The sequence below is a fragment of the Dreissena polymorpha genome, chromosome 1 (assembly GCF_020536995.1).
Source record: "Dreissena polymorpha isolate Duluth1 chromosome 1, UMN_Dpol_1.0, whole genome shotgun sequence".
Taxonomy (NCBI): Eukaryota; Metazoa; Mollusca; class Bivalvia; order Myida; family Dreissenidae; genus Dreissena; species Dreissena polymorpha.
In genome coordinates this window covers 64,249,015-64,275,450 of record NC_068355.1, presented here as the reverse complement: position 1 = coordinate 64,275,450, position 26,436 = coordinate 64,249,015, and the positions used below count along the sequence as shown (strand labels likewise).

At 32.8% G+C, this 26,436-nt stretch overlaps 2 long non-coding RNA genes across 2 annotated transcripts; both read right to left on the bottom strand.

Moving 5' to 3' along the window:
• Positions 1–311: 311 nt before the first annotated feature.
• On the bottom strand, positions 312–5,402 carry LOC127832418 (uncharacterized). Its single transcript, XR_008026894.1, has 2 exons — positions 3,717–5,402; positions 312–522 (listed from the first exon to the last, which is right to left on the bottom strand). It is a non-coding gene; the product is annotated as an uncharacterized LOC127832418 (long non-coding RNA).
• Positions 5,403–13,569: 8,167 nt separating this feature from the next.
• LOC127832412 (uncharacterized) lies at positions 13,570–16,914 on the bottom strand. The gene is made up of 2 exons (XR_008026890.1): positions 16,771–16,914; positions 13,570–13,780 (listed from the first exon to the last, which is right to left on the bottom strand). It is a non-coding gene; the product is annotated as an uncharacterized LOC127832412 (long non-coding RNA).
• Positions 16,915–26,436: the final 9,522 nt, after the last annotated feature.

Sequence of the window (26,436 nt, the reverse complement as noted above, 5' to 3'; positions counted from 1 at the left end):
AAACTTGTCCACGGACAACCATTTAGGAAATTTAACTTGTCCGTTGCTGAACAACACTTGTCCGTTAATGTTTATATAAATTATAAACGCATTTATTGATTAATGTAAAATTCTGTGGAATATACCAAAATGAGTATGATTTTCTTATTTTGTTTATAGTTGTATTTCAATAGTACATTCATTATAGCAGTATATTATAAACAATATAAAGACTTTCTAAAACTTTTAATCTTGCAAAGCTAGTGTAATTAAAACATGTGTTGAACATAGTACATCGTAATCTTAACAAATTAAACTAGTCCAATATGTGGACCTCATCAGACCAGGGCTCGAAATTAACACTCGCACACTCGCAAAATGCGAGTGAAAAATACTGATTGCGAGTTAAGTTTTAAGCCACTAGTATTTTTTTGCGAGTAAAGAAATAGTGGGAAAAAAACTAGTAATATAAATGCACTCAACGTCATGAACGCTAAACCGTAGGTCAATTTATAGAACGTCTATGTATGCAGAAGCGCGCACCTTGTATGTAGACTGGTATACTTATAGTACAGATACGCGGATAGTATTGGAACAAAGAACGTTAAACAGTTGACAATTCACATTTGTTCATTGAACTTGCACAGACATGGCGTCGAAGCCAAACATAATTAGTTTCATTTTGCCTACAGACGGAAATAAAAATACAAAAGATAAAGTAAAGTTAACCGTTGATTTGTATTTTGGTGACGTCGCACTCAACACACAATATCATAGCTGATTTTTTTCAATATTTGAAAACCCATTAAAAATATCCCAAACTAACACTTAAACTTTGTTTTCTGAGTGAACACACTGCAAAATTTGCGAGTCTGTTTTTGATTTTGCGAGTTGGTAATAAAGCAGCTCGCAATGTTTTGCAAGTAGAAAAAAAAGTTAATTTTGAGCCCTGTCAGACTGAGGCTCCGCTACTGGTAGCAATTTGATTATCATCAACTGGTACATGTGTAATCATTGAAAATCTGTTAGCCAAGTTTCTTGAAAAGTTCTGGTGCGTTTACTTAGATAATATTTTTTATCATAATCTTTCTTAGTTTTTTTGGGAGGTGGACTGCTAAAAGCTTCGGGTTTCTGCTCCGTTGTTGAAGATTAAAAAAAAAAGTTCCATTTTTTACCATTAAAGTCGTCTTAAATAACAAGGTAGACCGTGTTTTGATTATCTTACTTTGATACTTTTTATTTCCGTCTGATTGTAAAAATAAAGAAACCAGTCTGTACACTGTCTAACAGTCGGGCCAAATGTTTAAAATGCGGCATGATCCTGGTCTCTTATAGAATTAGGGAGATCACTGCGCAGGAGAGTGCCCGTATTAAAACTTGATTGCTCCGCAAATAGCACTGACAATGTAATCGCATGTCAAAATCCGGTTTTGTAAAACTTAATTACAGCTTTAATACAATGTATTTTTTTTGTATACCTGGACCCGACTTTTAAAAAACTTGTTGTCCACGGACAACTTAATTGAAAAAAATCAGTTGCCCAGACAAGCAAATGTACGACTCGGGCAACTCGGACATTTGATTTCGCCACCCCTGATACTATGACGATATGTTCATAACTTCATACAATGCCATTTTTATTAATATATATGCCAAATTTAATGAATTAGAAATGAAAATGTGTGTCGCCAGGTACCAAGTAAGAAAAAAATCAGCATTTTTATGTAGGGTCTTCACATGGTAAAATTATTTGTGCCAAAAATAATAACAGATGAATGCATATTAGGCTTCAATGTTGCTTATACTATGACTACTGGTTCATACAATGCCATTTTTTAAAATATCTATGCCAAATTTAATGAAATAGACTTGAAAATGTGTGTCGCCAGGTACCAAGTAAGACAAAAATCAGCATTTTTATGTAGGGTCTTCACACGGTAAAATTATTTGTGCCCAAATAATAATAGATGAATGCATATTAGGCTTCAATGTTGCTTATACTATGACTACTGGTTCATGCGATGCCAGTTTTATAAATATCTATGCCAAATTAAATGAAATAGACTTGAAAATGTGTGTCGCCAGGTACCAAATAAGAAAAAAATCAGCATTTTTATGTAGGATCTTCACACGGTAAAATTGTTTGTGCACAAATAATAATACATGTAGATGAATGCATATTAGGCTTCAATGTTGCTTATACTATGACTACTGGTTCATACGATGCCATTTTTTAAAATATCTATGCCAAATTTAATGAAAAAGACTTGAAAATGTGTGTCGCCAGGTACCAAGTAAGAAAAAAATCAGTATTTTTATGTAGGGTCTTCACACAGTAAAATTATTTGTGCCCAATTAATAATAGATGAATGCATATTAATTATTAGGCTTCAATGTTGCTTATACTATGACTACTGGTTCATACGATACCATTTTTATAAATATCTATGCCAAATTTAATGAAATAGACTTGAAAATGTGATTCGCCAGGTACCAAGTAAGAAAAAAATCCGCATTTTTATGTAGGGTCTTCACACGGTAAAATTATTTGTTCCCAAATAATAATAGATGATGCATATTAGGCTTCAATGTTGCATATACTATGACGATATGTTCATACAATGCCACTTTTATTAATATATATGCCTAATTTAATGAAATAGAATTAAAAATGTGTGTCGCCAGGTACCAAGTAAGAAAAAAATCAGCATTTTTATGTAGGGTCTTCACATGGTAAAATTATTTGTGCCCAAATAATAATAGCTGAATGCATATTAGGCTTCAATGTTGCTTATACTATGACTACTGGTTCATACGATGCCAATTTTATAAATATCTATGCCAAATTTAATGAAATAGACTTGAAAATGTGTGTCGCCAGGTACCAAGTAAGAAAAAAGTCAGCATTTTTATGTAGGGTCTTCACACAGTAAAATTATTTGTGCCCAAATAAGAATAGATGAATGCATATTAGGCTTCAATGTTGCTTATACTATGACTAATGGTTCATACGATACCATTTTTATAAATGTCTATGCCAAATTTAATGAAATAGACTTGAAAATGCGATTCGCCAGGTACCAAGTAAGAAAAAAATCTGCATTTTTATGTAGGGTCTTCACACGGTAAAATTATTTGTTCCCAAATAATAATAGATGAATGCATATTAGGCTTCAATGTTGCTTATACTGCAGGGGTGGCGAAATCTCAAAAAACTAAACTTGTCCACGGACAACCATTTAGGAAATTTAACTTGTCCGTTGCTGAACAACACTTGTCCGTTAATGTTTATATAAATTATAAACGCATTTATTGATTAATGTAAAACACTGTGGAATATACCAAAATGAGTATGATTTTCTTATTTTGTTTATAGTTGTATTTCAATAGTACATTCATTATAGCAGTATATTATAAACAATATAAAGACTTTCTAAAACTTTTAATCTTGCAAAGCTAGTGTAATTAAAACATGTGTTGAACATAGTACATCGTAATCTTAACAAATTAAACTAGTCCAATATGTGGACCTCATCAGACCAGGGCTCGAAATTAACACTCGCACTCGCAAAATGCGAGTGAAAAATACTGATTGCGAGTTAAGTTTTAAGCCACTAGTATTTTTTTGCGAGTAAAGAAATAGTGGGAAAAAAACTAGTAATATAAATGCACTCAACGTCATGAACGCTAAACCGTAGGTCAATTTATAGAACGTCTATGTATGCAGAAGTGCGCACCTTGTATGTAGACTGGTATACTTATAGTACAGATACGCGGATAGTATTGGAACAAAGAACGTTAAACAGTTGACTATTCACATTTGTTCATTGAACTTGCACAGACATGGCGTCGAAGCCAAACATAATTAGTTTCATTTTGCCTACAGACGGAAATAAAAATACAAAAGATAAAGTAAAGTTAACCGTTGATTTGTATTTTGGTGACGTCGCACTCAACACACAATATCATAGCTGATTTTTTTCAATATTTGAAAACCCATTAAAAATATCCCAAACTAACACTTAAACTTTGTTTTCTGAGTGAACACACTGCAAAATTTGCGAGTCTGTTTTTGATTTTGCGAGTTGGTAATAAAGCAGCTCGCAATGTTTTGCAAGTAGAAAAAAAAGTTAATTTTGAGCCCTGTCAGACTGAGGCTCCGCTACTGGTAGCAATTTGATTATCATCAACTGGTACATGTGTAATCATTGAAAATCTGTTAGCCAAGTTTCTTGAAAAGTTCTGGTGCGTTTACTTAGATAATATTTTTTATCATAATCTTTCTTAGTTTTTTTGGGAGGTGGACTGCTCAAAGCTTCGGGTTTCTGCTCCGTTGTTGAAGATTAAAAAAAAAAGTTCTATTTTTTACCATTAAAGTCGTCTTAAATAACAAGGTAGACCGTGTTTTGATTATCTTACTTTGATACTTTTTATTTCCGTCTGATTGTAAAAATAAAGAAACCAGTCTGTACACTGTCTAACAGTCGGGCCAAATGTTTAAAATGCGGCATGCTCCTGGTCTCTTATAGAATTAGGGAGATCACTGCGCAGGAGAGTGCCCGTATTAAAACTTGATTGCTCCGCAAATAGCACTGACAATGTAATCGCATGTCAAAATCCGGTTTTGTAAAACTTAATTACAGCTTTAATACAATGTATTTTTTTTGTATACCTGGACCCGACTTTTAAAAAACTTGTTGTCCACGGACAACTTAATTGAAAAAAATCAGTTGCCCAGACAAGCAAATGTACGACTCGGGCAACTCGGACATTTGATTTCGCCACCCCTGATACTATGACGATATGTTCATAACTTCATACAATGCCATTTTTATTAATATATATGCCAAATTTAATGAAATAGAAATGAAAATGTGTGTCGCCAGGTACCAAGTAAGAAAAAAATCAGCATTTTTATGTAGGGTCTTCACATGGTAAAATTATTTGTGCCAAAAATAATAACAGATGAATGCATATTAGGCTTCAATGTTGCTTATACTATGACTACTGGTTCATACAATGCCATTTTTTAAAATATCTATGCCAAATTTAATGAAATAGACTTGAAAATGTGTGTCGCCAGGTACCAAGTAAGAAAAAAATCAGCATTTTTATGTAGGGTCTTCACACGGTAAAATTATTTGTGCCCAAATAATAATAGATGAATGCATATTAGGCTTCAATGTTGCTTATACTATGACTACTGGTTCATACGATGCCAGTTTTATAAATATCTATGCCAAATTAAATGAAATAGACTTGAAAATGTGTGTCGCCAGGTACCAAATAAGAAAAAAATCAGCATTTTTATGTAGGATCTTCACACGGTAAAATTGTTTGTGCACAAATAATAATACATGTAGATGAATGCATATTAGGCTTCAATGTTGCTTATACTATGACTACTGGTTCATACGATGCCATTTTTTAAAATATCTATGCCAAATTAAATGAAATAGACTTGAAAATGTGTGTCGCCAGGTACCAAATAAGAAAAAAATCCGCATTTTTATGTAGGGTCTTCACACGGTAAAATTATTTGTTCCCAAATAATAATAGATGATGCATATTAGGCTTCAATGTTGCATATACTATGACGATATGTTCATACAATGCCACTTTTATTAATATATATGCCAAATTAAATGAAATAGACTTGAAAATGTGTGTCGCCAGGTACCAAGTAAGAAAAAAATCAGCATTTTTATGTAGGGTCTTCACACAGTAAAATTATTTGTGCCCAAATAATAATAGATAAATGCATATTAGGCTTCAATGCAGGGTTGGCATATTGACCTGTTTTGGCATCAACAAGCTTTATCAATTGGCCCTCAAATTTTGCACATAAACGCTACACGATCAACCAATATGCCTTTTCATTTCAAGTTGGAAAGCATTTTATCCCTTATACGGCCATAATAGGGTGGAGGATCGATTTAAAATACAACTATTCCAGATACAAAAATATTAATTTATTTATTTAATGCACTTATTTTCTTCTCTTTTGCTACGAAATGACCAGTCATATTTTGCACTAGCAGATGATATTTCTTTTTTTACATATGAAAGGTAAAAAGAAATTCAAGCAGCATTTTATAATATAAATTTAAAAATGCACTAAATCGTGCACTTAAAAACAGTATTATTGTGATTCTGTTATTTATAATCATATTAATAATGCCTCATTTTTCTCCATTTTATGGTTTACTATCTATTTTTCCCAATTTTATGGTTTATCTTGCTTATTTTCTGAATTCAAAAGGCACTGGCTTAAAAAAACTGTCTATGCATGTAACTGTATATTGAAATCTCATTATGAGTGATTATAAATGCATGATAAAATTCTAACATGTTATGTTATAGATAAATCTATATTGTTTGTATTTTTCCTAAACATTATTAGCCACCGTTGTGGTCAAACATATTTTTTTGTTTTATTAATGACGTTGTTTCACAGATTACTGTAACAGAGCTACAGATTAGGTGCGCATTTGTGTAAATACTCAATTTAAAATTGCCGATTACGCATAGAAAAATAAAACCATGCGTTCCGAAACCCAATTGAAATTGTCGATTAGGCATATCATATTTTTCCTTTGCATAACGAGTAAATCTGTCCCGGAAATACCCTGGTCCGAAATACCCGGATTCTTTCCGCTTAAGCGCTTTCAGTATACGTGTTATTGTTGTGAAAATGTAGATGTTAATGTTATACTTGTTATGTACAAACTGACTTAAAATAAAATTTGTATTTGTATATTTGTATACCATGTGCTCAAGTGTTTTCAAATTCAGAATGACATTTCCCGGTATTTTAGAATATTCTGGCTTGTGTTGTTAACAAATTGTAGTGTAAATACAAACTCAAAGTAAATATTTAAAACTACCCGATTCACACTGAAATCAGTTTTATAATCCACCAGACGTATGTTGTTAATCACAAATAATAGATTTCAGAAAACAAAGGTAATGTTTACAATATCAGCAAAAGATGTCAAGGATGATCCGACAGTATCCAAATGAAAACTAGTCTTGGACAAAGCGACAATGGCTTCAAAATTGTGAATTTCAGACTGATGAGAGTTATTTTCATCTATTGTTAGATGCATTTGAAACATTTAAACCTTAAAATATTCCTCGATGCAGTAATTTATATTCATTCACCAATATATGTAGAAATGTATCCAAGAAAATGAGTATTCTTTGATTTATAGCGTGACATAAATATGTTACGACTCTGGTTGACTTTCGATACAGAGTTTGCTTCAAAGTACAGGTATGTCAATACCATATAAATTGTACGCTGAAGTTTCTTTAGCTAATATTTTTCTAATGTTGACAGACCATTGACATTGCTGGGGTTTGTTGATTTAAAGACTTATTATCATCACGGGCAGAAGAACATTATAGATCTAGACATTAAACAGCGCGTCATTAAGTAGACAACAGCTGCACAACTGTATGGTAAAAGGTAAATATGTATCTTAATAATTATGTTGACAACTAGCTTACGTAGCAACGTCCGAAAATATGAAATATCCGACATGTATTTCAATATTTAAAATTCAAGATATAATGACGACTGAACTGTTTTACTTTAAGTAAAAAACGGTAAAACTATGTTGAAAATGAAACACAACAAACTAAATACTTATCTGTTACGGCTAAACGACTAATTATCCCAATATAACACTGTCATTGAATCGCACATTTCAATTATAATTATTCCCCTTGAAAGTTAATGCATATTGATATAACGAATTCATCAAACGTTATCAAACATTAGTAATTTGAATTGCATCGGATTCGCACAATATTATGTGGATGTAAATCCGATCCGGTTGTTGTTTATGTGTCAAGCTCATTTTGTCAGTGACTGAGTGAGATATAATAAATTTCTTCCGTAGTAAAATCTACTGTAAAGTACACAATGATACTTACGTAATTCTGTCGTATCCGTCTGAATAAACATCCGCTGCACAAAATATAGACATTTGTATTAATGATAATTAAACACAATCATATTTTCTGTGCTTATTGAACTAATAACACTGAGTTTCTTTGTCGCGTTACAAGATGGCGGATGTCTAACGCTGTTTGTGAAGTGACGTCACAATGTTTATCTGTGCGCGTGCCCTTTCCCATAAAAGTATTTAAACACAAAATACTCGAAAACTTGATTTTTGCCAGGTATAACGCCTACGCCAACAGGTAGATCGCATTCTTGTCCATATACATGTCAAATTTCAGCAAACGTGTTCGACCAGTTTTCAAGCGCCTCAAATCGCAGTGATTTGCCCCAGCTTAACGAAACTTAGCCCCCTTTATCATTCGTTCGAATGAACGTCATCAATGATGACGTCCAATACATCACTCATTCCATACATTACGTTTTATCAATGGTAGAATATGCGATAGTTACTAGAGTTGCGACACCTTAAGGGTTTCGCGGGATGGAATGAGTGGGGAGATGAAATAAAATTGAAAACCTATTTCTTTTTGTGCATTTAATGATGGTGACCAAAGTTCTCGCAAAAAATAATATGCATATCACATGATAGTAACCATAATACTCGCAGACATGTTTATTTTTTCCAGACCGTTCGATTAGCTAACTTAAAAAGTAGAACTTCTATTCCCATGACTATAATATTAAAAACGTGAAAAGAGCAAACAAATGCAGTGTGTCGGACATCCCCATCTTAAACACTATCGACTAGCATTAAGCCTTTTACTGTGTCTATAAAATTATGTGTATTGTATTGAGACATCATTATAGCTTTGCGTTCAAGATAGTGTTGATTTCATTTTGCAATGCAATCAGCGCTTTGATTTTATATTACGAAATGTACTACGCAGTACATTGTGTGACGTCATTTCGGTGACGAAACACACTAGTTTTATTTACACTCTCTGGAATTTAAGGACATGTCGCGGACGTGGTGTTTTTTATCTGTAAACTATTTGTTTAAAGCATCGAACGAATGCAAAACGTATTTCGGATTGTGTGGTCATCATGCATAAATGTAAACATAGATAGGTATACAATACGATTGTGTGGTTTGAACTAAGTTTTGATTAAGACATGGATTAATAAAGGTGAAAGTGCATATCGTTTCAAATTGTTTGTTATAAACTTTGGATTAAAGTAGTCAACTTCTTGTTACAAACATTTGATTAACGATGTCATTTAGGTAAGCGTGACGTTTATACTAAATTAAGTTTTTTTATAACTCTTGTTAAAGCTGAAATTGAGTCATCAAATTTCGCAACAAAACGGTGTCAGTTGCAATAGATATTTTAATGTGCTACGTGAAATTATAATCATGTTTGATTATTTTGTTTATTTGTTACGCACTTAATGCTGCTAATGACGTGTTGCTCACGACAAGCCTCGCCGTGTAAACCTTTCTTCAACTCGTCGGACAAATTCAAGTACACGTGATACTTACATTGTATTTTATTTTGTCTGTGTATTTGATGAAGGTAACCAAAGATATCACAGAGATTTTAATATACATGAAACTATTTCAATAAATGCTATTTTGAGAAGTCCGTCACCACTCTATCGTTTGTTATTGTTTATATCTTACTATTTTGCTCCTCTATATAAACATTTCTCAAAACCGGCTTTCCGTACTTTTATTTTGCATGCAACTGATTGCGCAATTTATGACGTATGTTGTGTGACGTAATTTATTTGTCAAAACAAACAATTGTAAGTTAAATTCTCTGGATGCTTTTAACAGTTATTTATTTGTTTAAAGCATCGAACGAATGCAAAAACGTATTTCGGATTGTGTGTTTATCATACATAATTGTAATTGTTATATTATATTGGATTATTGTCGTCATTAAGGTAAGCGTGTTGTTTATACTCAATTGATTTACTGCTCACGTTTATTTATTGATTCAATAATTAAACCCTAAATTAATAATGTATTTGTCTCATGATTATCATGTATATTAAAGATATTATCGGATAAATAGAATACCATGTTAATACCAGTGTGTACTTACATTTATCCGACACGTCTCGGAAAGCCTCGCCGTGTAAACCTTTCTTCAACTCGTCGCACACAATTACATAGATTTATGTCATGAATATCTAAACAACCACACTCGATCTGCACAAAAGACATGCATGTGAACTTCGTATTGATATTTAAACACAATTATTACGTCGTTGTTTATAGATTTAACGCCTAACTGTATATTATATTGAATTAATAACGCGTAACTTAGTTTCTTTGTTTCTTAACAAGATGGAAGCTAGCCTAAGCGCTTTTCATGACGTTACGTCACAATGTTTATCTACGCACGTGCCGTTTCCCATAAAAAATATTTAAACACAAAATACTCGAAAAGTTGTTTTTTCCCAGATATGACGACAACGCCAACAGGTAGATCGCATTCTGGTTCATATACATGTCAAATTTCAGCAAACGTGTTGGGCCAGTTTTCAATTGACTCAAATCGCGGCTATATGCGCCAGCTTAACGAAACTTAGCCCCCTTTATCATTCGTTCGATTGAACGTCATCAATGATGACGTCCAATACATCACTCATTCCATACTAGAGTTGCGACACCTTAAGGGTTTCGCGGGATGGAATGAGTGGGAACTAAAAAAATGTGGGTTCGAAAATTTTGGGTAAGAAAATGTGGGAACACAAATTTTGGGTACTAAACAAATGTGGGTACGAACATTTTGGTTACGAAAAAAAATGTGGGTACGAAAATTGTGGGTACAATGGGTCAATGTTAAGGTTTTAGCATGGCGGACGCCGGACGGCGAAAAGACACGACACGACACGATGAGCTAGCTATGACAATACCTCAGGTATTCTCCGAAAACAGCCGATCGCATATGCATAAGTCAGTGAGTAATACTCAACAAGACTATTGTCAAGCAAATTATTTTGTCCCCTACCGGCTCCACCATTGTCAGAATTTATTTTATTTTTTTATTTATTGCCATAGAAACCAGAATTTTTTACATAGGAGCAAAATGAAATCACGTGCATAATGTCCTTATTGCCATCTATCTATGTTTCAAGTTTCATGAAAAAATATTAATAACTTTTAAAGTTATCGCAGGATTCAGAAAAGTGTGACAGACTGACTGACTGACTGACGGACACACAGAGCACAAACCATAAATCCCCTCCGGTAAAACCGTTAGTGGACTAATAAAAGCTAGGCACGGCGTATAAAATCAGAACCACTGGGTCGAATCTGCTGAAACTTGGCCACATTATAGATTATAGTCCAAACAAGCTACAGAATGAGCGTTTTTGGACCTGACAGCGTAAAACATTAACCAATAATGAACAGCACAAAATGGGTCATTTTGTACAAAAAATGTAAACTTTGAGTGGCATTTAATGACCTTTAGACATCAGAAAGTTGCAAATTTTTAATATTCTGCACACTTCGACTTGTTTTTTTTTACAAATTTAGAAGCATTTATGCTTGGGATGTATATAAACCCTGTTATTCAGTGTCAAATTTTGCCAAAAATCACAATACAATCCCAAAAATGGCGAAGCAGCAATGCCCCTTTAACATTATTCCTTATATTTAATTGTATTGTTTAAAAAGATAACTGTGTATATTTTATTATAATGGCTCTGTATATCACACATGATAGGCCACTACTGGGGCTTGAACCCAGAACTCATCTCACATTGTAAGATGCGTTTTTCAATTAAACTACAATGACTGTATCTTGTGAAGTAGAGCCAACATACACCCACATACCGGTAAGTGAAAAAATCATTCTGTCCATATATTTGTACTGGGCAATAGTGAAAGTGAAAGTCTTTTTCCAGGTTTTCCCTGATTTCCAGGTTGGCTGGGAACCATGTTTAACTATGATAAAATGTTCTTTAGATGCCATGTTTATTAATATATAGGTCTATTTTTCTGAGATATTAATGAAAATGCCTTTGAGTATGTGGCGAATATTAAAAAAATCTGCAACTTGATATATGGTGCTAACACGGTAAAATTGTATGAGCCCAAATTATAATAGATGAATGCGTATTATGCTTCTCAGCTTATACTATGACGACATGTTCATACAATGCCATTTTCATTAATATACATGTATATGCCAAATTTAATAAAAAAGACTTGAAAATGTGTGTCGCAAGATACCAAGTAAGAAAAAAAATCAGCATTTTTATGTAGGGTCATCACACGGTAAAATTATTTATGCCCAAAATAATAATAGATGAATGCATATTAGGCTTCAATGTTGCTTATACTATGACTACTGGTTCATACGATGCCATTTTTATAAATATCTATGCCAAATGTAATGAAATAGACATGAAAATGTGTGTTGCCAGGTACCAAGTAAGAAAAAAATCAGCATTTTTATCTAGGGTCTTCACACGGTTAAATTATTTGTGCACAAATAATAATAGATGAATGCATATTAGGCTTCAATGTTGCTTATACTATGACTACTGGTTCATACGATGCCATTTTTATAAATATCTATGCCAAATTTAATGAAATAGACTTGAAAATGTGTGTCGCCAGGTACCAAATAAGAAAAAAATCAGCATTTTTATATAGGGTCTTCACACAGTAAAATTATTTGTGCCCAAGTAATAATAGATGAATGCATATTAGGCTTCAATGTTGCTTATACTATGACTACTGGTTCATACGATGCCAATTTTATAAATATCTATGCCAAATTTAATGAAATAGACTTGAAAATGTGTGTCGCCATGTACCAAGTAAGAAAAAAATCAGCATTTTTATGTAGGGTCTTCACACAGTAAAATTATTTGTGCCCAAATAAGAATAGATGAATGCATATTAGGCTTCAATGTTGCTTATACTATGACTACTGGTTCATACGATGCCAATTTTATAAATATCTATGCCAAATTTAATGAAATAGACTTGAAAATGTGTGTCGCCAGGTACCAAGTAAGAAAAAAGTCAGCATTTTTATGTAGGGTCTTCACACAGTAAAATTATTTGTGCCCAAATAAGAATAGATGAATGCATATTAGGCTTCAATGTTGCTTATACTATGACTAATGGTTCATACGATACCATTTTTATAAATGTCTATGCCAAATTTGATGAAATAGACTTGAAAATGCGATTCGCCAGGTACCAAGTAAGAAAAAAATCTGCATTTTTATGTAGGGTCTTCACACGGTAAAATTATTTGTTCCCAAATAATAATAGATGAATGCATATTAGGCTTCAATGTTGCTTATACTGCAGGGGTGGCGAAATCTCAAAAAACTAAACTTGTCCACGGACAACCATTTAGGAAATTTAACTTGTCCGTTGCTGAACAACACTTGTCCGTTAATGTTTATATAAATTATAAACGCATTTATTGATTAATGTAAAATTCTGTGGAATATACCAAAATGAGTATGATTTTCTTATTTTGTTTATAGTTGTTTTTCAATAGTACATTCATTATAGCAGTATATTATAAACAATATAAAGACTTTCTAAAACTTTTAATCTTGCAAAGCTAGTGTAATTAAAACATGTGTTGAACATAGTACATCGTAATCTTAACAAATTAAACTAGTCCAATATGTGGACCTCATCAGACCAGGGCTCGAAATTAACACTCGCACACTCGCAAAATGCGAGTGAAAAATACTGATTGCGAGTTAAGTTTTAAGCCACTAGTATTTTTTTGCGAGTAAAGAAATAGTGGGAAAAAAACTAGTAATATAAATGCACTCAACGTCATGAACGCTAAACCGTAGGTCAATTTATAGAACGTCTATGTATGCAGAAGCGCGCACCTTGTATGTAGACTGGTATACTTATAGTACAGATACGCAGATAGTATTGGAACAAAGAACGTTAAACAGTTGACAATTCACATTTGTTCATTGAACTTGCACAGACATGGCGTCGAAGCCAAACATAATTAGTTTCATTTTGCCTACAGACGGAAATAAAAATACAAAAGATAAAGTAAAGTTAACCGTTGATTTGTATTTTGGTGACGTCGCACTCAACACACAATATCATAGCTGATTTTTTTCAATATTTGAAAACCCATTAAAAATATCCCAAACTAACACTTAAACTTTGTTTTCTGAGTGAACACACTGCAAAATTTGCGAGTCTGTTTTTGATTTTGCGAGTTGGTAATAAAGCAGCTCGCAATGTTTTGCAAGTAGAAAAAAAAGTTAATTTTGAGCCCTGTCAGACTGAGGCTCCGCTACTGGTAGCAATTTGATTATCATCAACTGGTACATGTGTAATCATTGAAAATCTGTTAGCCAAGTTTCTTGAAAAGTTCTGGTGCGTTTACTTAGATAATATTTTTTATCATAATCTTTCTTAGTTTTTTTGGGAGGTGGACTGCTAAAAGCTTCGGGTTTCTGCTCCGTTGTTGAAGATTAAAAAAAAAAGTTCCATTTTTTACCATTAAAGTCGTCTTAAATAACAAGGTAGACCGTGTTTTGATTATCTTACTTTGATACTTTTTATTTCCGTCTGATTGTAAAAATAAAGAAACCAGTCTGTACACTGTCTAACAGTCGGGCCAAATGTTTAAAATGCGGCATGCTCCTGGTCTCTTATAGAATTAGGGAGATCACTGCGCAGGAGAGTGCCCGTATTAAAACTTGATTGCTCCGCAAATAGCACTGACAATGTAATCGCATGTCAAAATCCGGTTTTGTAAAACTTAATTACAGCTTTAATACAATGTATTTTTTTTGTATACCTGGACCCGACTTTTAAAAAACTTGTTGTCCACGGACAACTTAATTGAAAAAAATCAGTTGCCCAGACAAGCAAATGTACGACTCGGGCAACTCGGACATTTGATTTCGCCACCCCTGATACTATGACGATATGTTCATAACTTCATACAATGCCATTTTTATTAATATATATGCCAAATTTAATGAATTAGAAATGAAAATGTGTGTCGCCAGGTACCAAGTAAGAAAAAAATCAGCATTTTTATGTAGGGTCTTCACATGGTAAAATTATTTGTGCCAAAAATAATAACAGATGAATGCATATTAGGCTTCAATGTTGCTTATACTATGACTACTGGTTCATACAATGCCATTTTTTAAAATATCTATGCCAAATTTAATGAAATAGACTTGAAAATGTGTGTCGCCAGGTACCAAGTAAGACAAAAATCAGCATTTTTATGTAGGGTCTTCACACGGTAAAATTATTTGTGCCCAAATAATAATAGATGAATGCATATTAGGCTTCAATGTTGCTTATACTATGACTACTGGTTCATGCGATGCCAGTTTTATAAATATCTATGCCAAATTAAATGAAATAGACTTGAAAATGTGTGTCGCCAGGTACCAAATAAGAAAAAAATCAGCATTTTTATGTAGGATCTTCACACGGTAAAATTGTTTGTGCACAAATAATAATACATGTAGATGAATGCATATTAGGCTTCAATGTTGCTTATACTATGACTACTGGTTCATACGATGCCATTTTTTAAAATATCTATGCCAAATTTAATGAAAAAGACTTGAAAATGTGTGTCGCCAGGTACCAAGAAAGAAAAAAATCAGTATTTTTATGTAGGGTCTTCACACAGTAAAATTATTTGTGCCCAATTAATAATAGATGAATGCAATTAGGCTTCAATGTTGCTTATACTATGACTACTGGTTCATACGATACCATTTTTATAAATATCTATGCCAAATTTAATGAAATAGACTTGAAAATGTGATTCGCCAGGTACCAAGTAAGAAAAAAATCCGCATTTTTATGTAGGGTCTTCACACGGTAAAATTATTTGTTCCCAAATAATAATAGATGATGCATATTAGGCTTCAATGTTGCATATACTATGACGATATGTTCATACAATGCCACTTTTATTAATATATATGCCTAATTTAATGAAATAGAATTAAAAATGTGTGTCGCCAGGTACCAAGTAAGAAAAAAATCAGCATTTTTATGTAGGGTCTTCACATGGTAAAATTATTTGTGCCCAAATAATAATAGATGAATGCATATTAGGCTTCAATGTTGCTTATACTATGACTAATGGTTCATACGATACCATTTTTATAAATGTCTATGCCAAATTTAATGAAATAGACTTGAAAATGCGATTCGCCAGGTACGAAGTAAGAAAAAAATCTGCATTTTTATGTAGGGTCTTCACACGGTAAAATTATTTGTTCCCAAATAATAATAGATGAATGCATATTAGGCTTCAATGTTGCTTATACTGCAGGGGTGGCGAAATCTCAAAAAACTAAACTTGTCCACGGACAACCAGTTAGGAAATTTAACTTGTCCGTTGCTGAACAACACTTGTCCGTTAATGTTTATATAAATTATAAACGCATTTATTGATTAATGTAAAACACTGTGGAATATACCAAAATGAGTATGATTTTCTTATTTTGTTTATAGTTGTATTTCAATAGTACATTCATTATAGCAGTATATTATAAACAATATAAAGACTTTCTAAAACTTTTAATCTTGCAAAGCTAGTGTAATTAAAACATGTGTTGAACATAGTACATCGTAATCTTAACAAATTAAACTAGTCCAATATGTGGACCTCATCAGACCAGGGCTCGAAATTAACACTCGCACTCGCAAAATGCGAGTGAAAAATACTGATTGCGAGTTAAGTTTTAAGCCACTAGTATTTTTTTGCGAGTAAAGAAATAGTGGGAAAAAAACTAGTAATATAAATGCACTCAACGTCATGAACGCTAAACCGTAGGTCAATTTATAGAACGTCTATGTATGCAGAAGTGCGCACCTTGTATGTAGACTGGTATACTTATAGTACAGATACGCGGATAGTATTGGAACAAAGAACGTTAAACAGTTGACTATTCACATTTGTTCATTGAACTTGCACAGACATGGCGTCGAAGCCAAACATAATTAGTTTCATTTTGCCTACAGACGGAAATAAAAATACAAAAGATAAAGTAAAGTTAACCGTTGATTTGTATTTTGGTGACGTCGCACTCAACACACAATATCATAGCTGATTTTTTTCAATATTTGAAAACCCATTAAAAATATCCCAAACTAACACTTAAACTTTGTTTTCTGAGTGAACACACTGCAAAATTTGCGAGTCTGTTTTTGATTTTGCGAGTTGGTAATAAAGCAGCTCGCAATGTTTTGCAAGTAGAAAAAAAAGTTAATTTTGAGCCCTGTCAGACTGAGGCTCCGCTACTGGTAGCAATTTGATTATCATCAACTGGTACATGTGTAATCATTGAAAATCTGTTAGCCAAGTTTCTTGAAAAGTTCTGGTGCGTTTACTTAGATAATATTTTTTATCATAATCTTTCTTAGTTTTTTTGGGAGGTGGACTGCTCAAAGCTTCGGGTTTCTGCTCCGTTGTTGAAGATTAAAAAAAAAAGTTCTATTTTTTACCATTAAAGTCGTCTTAAATAACAAGGTAGACCGTGTTTTGATTATCTTACTTTGATACTTTTTATTTCCGTCTGATTGTAAAAATAAAGAAACCAGTCTGTACACTGTCTAACAGTCGGGCCAAATGTTTAAAATGCGGCATGCTCCTGGTCTCTTATAGAATTAGGGAGATCACTGCGCAGGAGAGTGCCCGTATTAAAACTTGATTGCTCCGCAAATAGCACTGACAATGTAATCGCATGTCAAAATCCGGTTTTGTAAAACTTAATTACAGCTTTAATACAATGTATTTTTTTTGTATACCTGGACCCGACTTTTAAAAAACTTGTTGTCCACGGACAACTTAATTGAAAAAAATCAGTTGCCCAGACAAGCAAATGTACGACTCGGGCAACTCGGACATTTGATTTCGCCACCCCTGATACTATGACGATATGTTCATAACTTCATACAATGCCATTTTTATTAATATATATGCCAAATTTAATGAAATAGAAATGAAAATGTGTGTCGCCAGGTACCAAGTAAGAAAAAAATCAGCATTTTTATGTAGGGTCTTCACATGGTAAAATTATTTGTGCCAAAAATAATAACAGATGAATGCATATTAGGCTTCAATGTTGCTTATACTATGACTACTGGTTCATACAATGCCATTTTTTAAAATATCTATGCCAAATTTAATGAAATAGACTTGAAAATGTGTGTCGCCAGGTACCAAGTAAGAAAAAAATCAGCATTTTTATGTAGGGTCTTCACACGGTAAAATTATTTGTGCCCAAATAATAATAGATGAATGCATATTAGGCTTCAATGTTGCTTATACTATGACTACTGGTTCATACGATGCCAGTTTTATAAATATCTATGCCAAATTAAATGAAATAGACTTGAAAATGTGTGTCGCCAGGTACCAAATAAGAAAAAAATCAGCATTTTTATGTAGGATCTTCACACGGTAAAATTGTTTGTGCACAAATAATAATACATGTAGATGAATGCATATTAGGCTTCAATGTTGCTTATACTATGACTACTGGTTCATACGATGCCATTTTTAAAAATATCTATGCCAAATTAAATGAAATAGACTTGAAAATGTGTGTCGCCAGGTACCAAATAAGAAAAAAATCCGCATTTTTATGTAGGGTCTTCACACGGTAAAATTATTTGTTCCCAAATAATAATAGATGATGCATATTAGGCTTCAATGTTGCATATACTATGACGATATGTTCATACAATGCCACTTTTATTAATATATATGCCAAATTAAATGAAATAGACTTGAAAATGTGTGTCGCCAGGTACCAAGTAAGAAAAAAATCAGCATTTTTATGTAGGGTCTTCACACAGTAAAATTATTTGTGCCCAAATAATAATAGATAAATGCATATTAGGCTTCAATGCAGGGTTGGCATATTGACCTGTTTTGGCATCAACAAGCTTTATCAATTGGCCCTCAAATTTTGCACATAAACGCTACACGATCAACCAATATGCCTTTTCATTTCAAGTTGGAAAGCATTTTATCCCTTATACGGCCATAATAGGGTGGAGGATCGATTTAAAATACAACTATTCCAGATACAAAAATATTAATTTATTTATTTAATGCACTTATTTTCTTCTCTTTTGCTACGAAATGACCAGTCATATTTTGCACTAGCAGATGATATTTCTTTTTTTACATATGAAAGGTAAAAAGAAATTCAAGCAGCATTTTATAATATAAATTTAAAAATGCACTAAATCGTGCACTTAAAATCAGTATTATTGTGATTCTGTTATTTATAATCATATTAATAATGCCTCATTTTTCTCCATTTTATGGTTTACTATCTATTTTTCCCAATTTTATGGTTTATCTTGCTTATTTTCTGAATTCAAAAGGCACTGGCTTAAAAAAACTGTCTATGCATGTAACTGTATATTGAAATCTCATTATGAGTGATTATAAATGCATGATAAAATTCTAACATGTTATGTTATAGATAAATCTATATTGTTTGTATTTTTCCTAAACATTATTAGCCACCGTTGTGGTCAAACATATTTTTTTGTTTTATTAATGACGTTGTTTCACAGATTACTGTAACAGAGCTACAGATTAGGTGCGCATTTGTGTAAATACTCAATGTAAAATTGCCGATTACGCATAGAAAAATAAAACCATGCGTTCCGAAACCCAATTGAAATTGTCGATTAGGCATATCATATTTTTCCTTTGCATAACGAGTAAATCTGTCCCGGAAATACCCTGGTCCGAAATACCCGGATTCTTTCCGCTTAAGCGCTTTCAGTATACGTGTTATTGTTGTGAAAATGTAGATGTTAATGTTATACTTGTTATGTACAAACTGACTTAAAATAAAATTTGTATTTGTATATTTGTATACCATGTGCTCAAGTGTTTTCAAATTCAGAATGACATTTCCCGGTATTTTAGAATATTCTGGCTTGTGTTGTTAACAAATTGTAGTGTAAATACAAACTCAAAGTAAATATTTAAAACTACCCGATTCACACTGAAATCAGTTTTATAATCCACCAGACGTATGTTGTTAATCACAAATAATAGATTTCAGAAAACAAAGGTAATGTTTACAATATCAGCAAAAGATGTCAAGGATGATCTGACAGTATCCAAATGAAAACTAGTCTTGGACAAAGCGACAATGGCTTCAAAATTGTGAATTTCAGACTGATGAGAGTTATTTTCATCTATTGTTAGATGCATTTGAAACATTTAAACCTTAAAATATTCCTCGATGCAGTAATTTATATTCATTCACCAATATATGTAGAAATGTATCCAAGAAAATGAGTATTCTTTGATTTATAGCGTGACATAAATATGTTACGACTCTGGTTGACTTTCGATACAGAGTTTGCTTCAAAGTACAGGTATGTCAATACCATATAAATTGTACGCTGAAGTTTCTTTAGCTAATATTTTTCTAATGTTGACAGACCATTGACATTGCTGGGGTTTGTTGATTTAAAGACTTATTATCATCACGGGCAGAAGAACATTATAGATCTAGACATTAAACAGCGCGTCATTAAGTAGACAACAGCTGCACAACTGTATGGTAAAAGGTAAATATGTATCTTAATAATTATGTTGACAACTAGCTTACGTAGCAACGTCCGAAAATATGAAATATCCGACATGTATTTCAATATTTAAAATTCAAGATATAATGACGACTGAACTGTTTTACTTTAAGTAAAAAACGGTAAAACTATGTTGAAAATGAAACACAACAAACTAAATACTTATCTGTTACGGCTAAACGACTAATTATCCCAATATAACACTGTCATTGAATCGCACATTTCAATTATAATTATTCCCCTTGAAAGTTAATGCATATTGATATAACGAATTCATCAAACGTTATCAAACATTAGTAATTTGAATTGCATCGGATTCGCACAATATTATGTGGATGTAAATCCGATCCGGTTGTTGTTTATGTGTCAAGCTCATTTTGTCAGTGACTGAGTGAGATATAATAAATTTCTTCCGTAGTAAAATCTACTGTAAAGTACACAATGATACTTACGTAATTCTGTCGTATCCGTCTGAATAAACATCCGCTGCACAAAATATAGACATTTGTATTAATGATAATTAAACACAATCATATTTTCTGTGCTTATTGAACTAATAACACTGAGTTTCTTTGTCGCGTTACAAGATGGCGGATGTCTAACGCTGTTTGTGAAGTGACGTCACAATGTTTATCTGTGCGCGTGCCCTTTCCCATAAAAGTATTTAAACACAAAATACTCGAAAACTTGATTTTTGCCAGGTATAACGCCTACGCCAACAGGTAGATCGCATTCTTGTCCATATACATGTCAAATTTCAGCAAACGTGTTCGACCAGTTTTCAAGCGCCTCAAATCGCAGTGATTTGCCCCAGCTTAACGAAACTTAGCCCCCTTTATCATTCGTTCGAATGAACGTCATCAATGATGACGTCCAATACATCACTCATTCCATACTAGAGTTGCGACACCTTAAGGGTTTCGCGGGATGGAATGAGTGGAGAGTTCAAATCAAATTGAAAATCGATTATTTCAAAATAAAAAATTGGTACGAAAAAATATGTGGGCAGTGGGTACGAAAAAAAAAATAATTTGGGTACGAAAACAAATTTGAGTACGAAAAAAAAAAGGGTACGAACAAAATAAAGGTACGAAAAACTATTTGGGTACGAAAAAAATGGGTACGAATAAAAAATTAGGTACGAACAAATTTGTGTACGAAAAAAATTTTAGTACGACATATGGGTACGAAAAAATTTGGGTATGAACAAATTTGTGTACGAAGAAATAATGGGTACGAACATAATATGGGCATGAAAAAAAACTAATTTGGTTACGAAAACAAATTAGAGTACGAAAAAATAAAGGAAACAAACAAAATTAGGGTACGAAAACTATTTGGGTACGAAAAAAAATTGTACAAATAAAAATCTGGGTACGAAACAAATTTGGGTACTAAAAAAATGGGTACGATTTTTTTTATTTGGGTACGAAAAAAATGGGTATGAAAAAAAAATTGGGTACGAACAAATTTGGGTACGAAAAAGATTGGTACGAAAAAAAAAATGGGTACGAACAAATTTTGGTACGAAACACATACGGGTACGAAAAACATACGGGTACGAAAAAAAAATTGGGTACGAAAACAATTGGGAACAAAAAACATTTGGGTACGAAATAATGGGTACGAAAAAAAAAATTGGTACGAACAAAAATTTAGGTACGAAAAAAATGGGTACGAAAAAAATTGGGCACGAAAAAAAAGGGGTACGAAAAAAATTGGGTACGAAAAACATTTGGGTACGAAACTAATGGGTACGAATTTTTTTTTAGGTACGAACAAATTTGGGTACGAAAAACATTTAGGTACGACAAAAATGATTACGAAAATCGAAAAATTGGGGTATGAAAAATCTAATTTGAATTGTCTAGCCCGTGAATTGTCTCCTGGGGGTGAATTGTCTTGGGGTTGCTATTAAGGCTACATGTACTTCCGGCCAAGCCACGTGTTTATAGCGATTGCGCAATAAAAAACACCACTTTTTCGTGATTTAATCAAAAATTAGATTTTTCCCAGTAATAACGAATACGCCAACAGGTAGATCGCGTTATATGTACAGTAAATGGAAAATTTCATAGGGCCATACATTGTAACTCTGTGAAAAATCATCTGACCAGAACCGGCTGATAATATGCATGTCTCCTCTTGGTAGTGAAGCTTCCCATTAAGTTAAATTGAATTCCAGTCATTAGTTGCTGAGAAATAGCCCGACAAAAATTGTGCACGGACGGACAGACGAAGCGGCGACTATATGCTACCCCCTTAAAAAATTTGGGGAGAGCATAATAAAAAAGTTGTGGCAATTTAAAGGTGGTACGCAAACTTTAAAATAGATTTATCAATTATATGCTTATTCTTAGTGAAAAAAAGGCCATAATTGTTACAAAATGCTTGATACAGTTATCTGCTTTTGTTTATACATTGGGGTCATGTTGGTTAAGAAGCAAAATACATGTATGAAAGCAATATGTCAATGGACATAGGAAATATATTCGAGGTGGTACGCAAACATTCCAATGCGCGCACCTACGCCGGGGTGAGTAGGATAGCTACACTATATATATTTCATATATAATAGTCGAGCTAAAAAGTAAATATACTATAAACAACAAGCTTACCTCAATCACAATTTTAATGCAATGCAGTTAAACAATAAAGTTACAATGATATGCCAGGGATTGAAACTAACTTTTTACTATTGTGGGCAACCATCTTTAGTATTTTGGTTGCCCAGATAAAGAATAACGAGCCCAGAAATATGAACATGTGAATATTATTATACATTTTTTAAATAAAATAATAGATAATTATATACATTTGCTGACAATACACATGTTCAATGCATGATGTATTATTATGAGCCTGAATTGAATCATGTCCTATTCCTTTATAATGAATGTTATTTAACTAGTATTGATCCATGGTGATCAATTGTTTTTCAATTTTTATTGCACTGAATTGTTTTAAGATTTAAAAAAAAACAAGTTTACCAACTTTTGAAATTGAGTTGCCCAGGCCAAAATCTACTTGCCCCGGGCTCATGGGAAACCACTTATTTCCATCCCTGTATGCTCTTCATTTTCTGTTCTTCCATCCCGTTCTCAAAATTAATTTTAAAGCACAATATTTTTTAATAACATTTGTATGAATTACTAACCATTATCACCCAAAACACAATTTTACAACGCTGTAATCGTGTCGTAGAGATTTAGTTTACTATTATCAGTGTTCTCTTTAAATACCGGCAGCCAGCGATTCTGCCGGTTACATTTACTCTTACATTTACATGACGGCTTTTTTTCCCAAATATATCAAGTAAATGTCATAAATGCTTTTGTTTTACTGCATAGTTGCCGGCCATATAACTGGTACTCAATTTTCTGGAAAACACTGAATTATGCATGAAAAACACACAATATTTAAAATCTTAGATTCGTTTTTAAAATAAATTGACACTTATAGCTTGTCGCCATTAAAATCCAAAGATTCAAATAATTTTCCACGAGGTACGTCAACAATTGCGTAATCAAATGAATGAAAAATAAAAGTAAACAAAGCCGGATTTTACATAAATTCCAGTTTGATAAACACAACAAGGTAAAGGTACCTTGTAGTCGGTGAGATATAATAATAATACAGTTAGTAAGGCTCGTACCCTGGGTACGGTAAATATACTAAAACGTACCCGGGAATTTTAACACTAAATCTGTTGTTGTTGGGTATTTTGTAAAAATTAATTATGTTTACATTTATGTCAATTTTCTGTTCAATGGCATTTATATTATCAAAACTCATTGTTAAAATCAATGATGTGATTTAATTTTAAATCTTAAATTGTTTAAAGTCGCGTCATTGTATGACGTCGTCAAGTATAATATTTTCCGCGACATCGCACGCTCACTTTTTACCGTCATAGATTTTTTTAAAGAAACATTATTTGGTTTGCAAGGTCCGTTAAATGGGGAATGGTTAAATGGTATTTATATTATGTTTTAACAATTAATTCATGCTGTGTAATAAATATTGAATAAGATATTTCGATATTGATTGAACATGTTTCAAATTGTTATTTATGAAACCTCTTATTCTAATGAGTGTATGCTATTATATTATACTTTGTAAAGCATATCTGTTGTACTATAATCTTATTATTCATTCTTTATTGTTAATTTCATTTATTGTAGAGAATCGTCAATGTTACATCTAGTTGCCAATGCTTGTCGTTAGTGTTAGTTTTCAATGCTTGTTATCATTGTCGTCAATTTTAGTCGTCAATCCTTATCGTCATTATACATGAAGGAAATAAAAGCAGAAACAGAGACGTATTCTTGATTACTTGATTATTCCTACGGCGTCCTCTCAACACTCATACTAAAAAGCATGTTGATGCAGATTTTTTAAAAGAGAAGTTTCTTTAAGGTAAACAATATTGTTTTACGTTAATCGGTAGCATGTTTAACAATATCGGGTTTTGGGCGGATATACAACTCGGATACAATCTAATATTTGCGGGTATGTTTAAGTTTATTTACCGTACCCGGGGTACATGTAAGTAAAGTTAAGAGTACCCGGGGTACATGTACCGGTAAGTAGTACCCGAGCCGAGAATGACCAATCTAGCCTTAGTAAGTGAGTGATGGTGTATGGGATAACATGCACTGAGGGTGTATATTTTTCACGAACAAGTCAATTGAAGGTGTTAGAGATGCATTGATCCATAAGATTAAAAAGGGTAATTAACCACGGGCTTATTAAAATTAAAATGATGACATTACATTGTACCAGCTGTTTATTGTTGCAATATTTTAAATAATGTAAACAACTTACCTTGTATTAAGTTGGCACATTGTTGTCAGGTGTAGAAACTTTTTATACTTATTTCTCTTAAGTTGCACTGGCTGAACCAAAAGAATTATGTAGTCGTTTCTAAATAATCACGAAACAACCTACTAATGCATATATGCTTGCCAGTTACTGAGTTTGTGCATTTCCATTCATTATATTATCGGCCTTGGCAAACAGCGTAGAATCAGATGAGACGCTGTGTGGTGTCTGCTATTTCGTTACGCTGAAGATTTCCATATCGGATTATCCGCGGGTGTTTTTATGTCAAATGTTATGGTTTTTCAATAGATCGTATACTTATCGTCAAAACAGCGAATTAGCGTTCACTTTACATCATTTCTGATGATCTTATTTTGTAAATATTTTCTGAGTGTTAATTCCTATGTTGCTATGTCGTCAGCCATTTTGACGGTTGCTTTATTTACTTTCGGTTTCCACTATAAACGAAATTAATTGATTTGCTGCTCGCGTTTATTTATTGATTAAATAATAAATTATTAAACCCTAATAATATAATTGTCTCAATATCATTTATATTCAAGATATTATCGGATAAATAGAATACCATTCTAATACCAGTGTGTACTTACATTTATCTCGGAAAGCCTAGCCGTGTAAACCTCTCTTCAACTCGTCGCACACAATACGTTGAATAACACATAGATTTATGTCATGTTTATTAAAAAACCACACTGTGCACAAAAGACATGCATGTGTACTTCCGATTGATATTCAAACACAATTATTACGTCTTTGTTTATCGATTAAACGCCTAACTTTATATTAAATTAATAACGCGTAACTTGGTTTCTTTGTTTATTAACAAGATGGAAGCTAGCCTAAGCGCTTTTCATGACGTCATGCGCGCGTGCCGTTTCCCATAAAAATATTTCAACACAAAATACTCGAAAACTTGATTTTTCCCAGGTATAGCGCCTACGCCAACAGGTAGATCGCATTCTTGTCCATATACATGTCAAATTTCAGCAAACGTGCTCGGCCAGTTTTCAAGAAGCCCAAATCGCGGCTATATGCCTCAACTTAACGAAACTTAGCCCCCTTTATCATT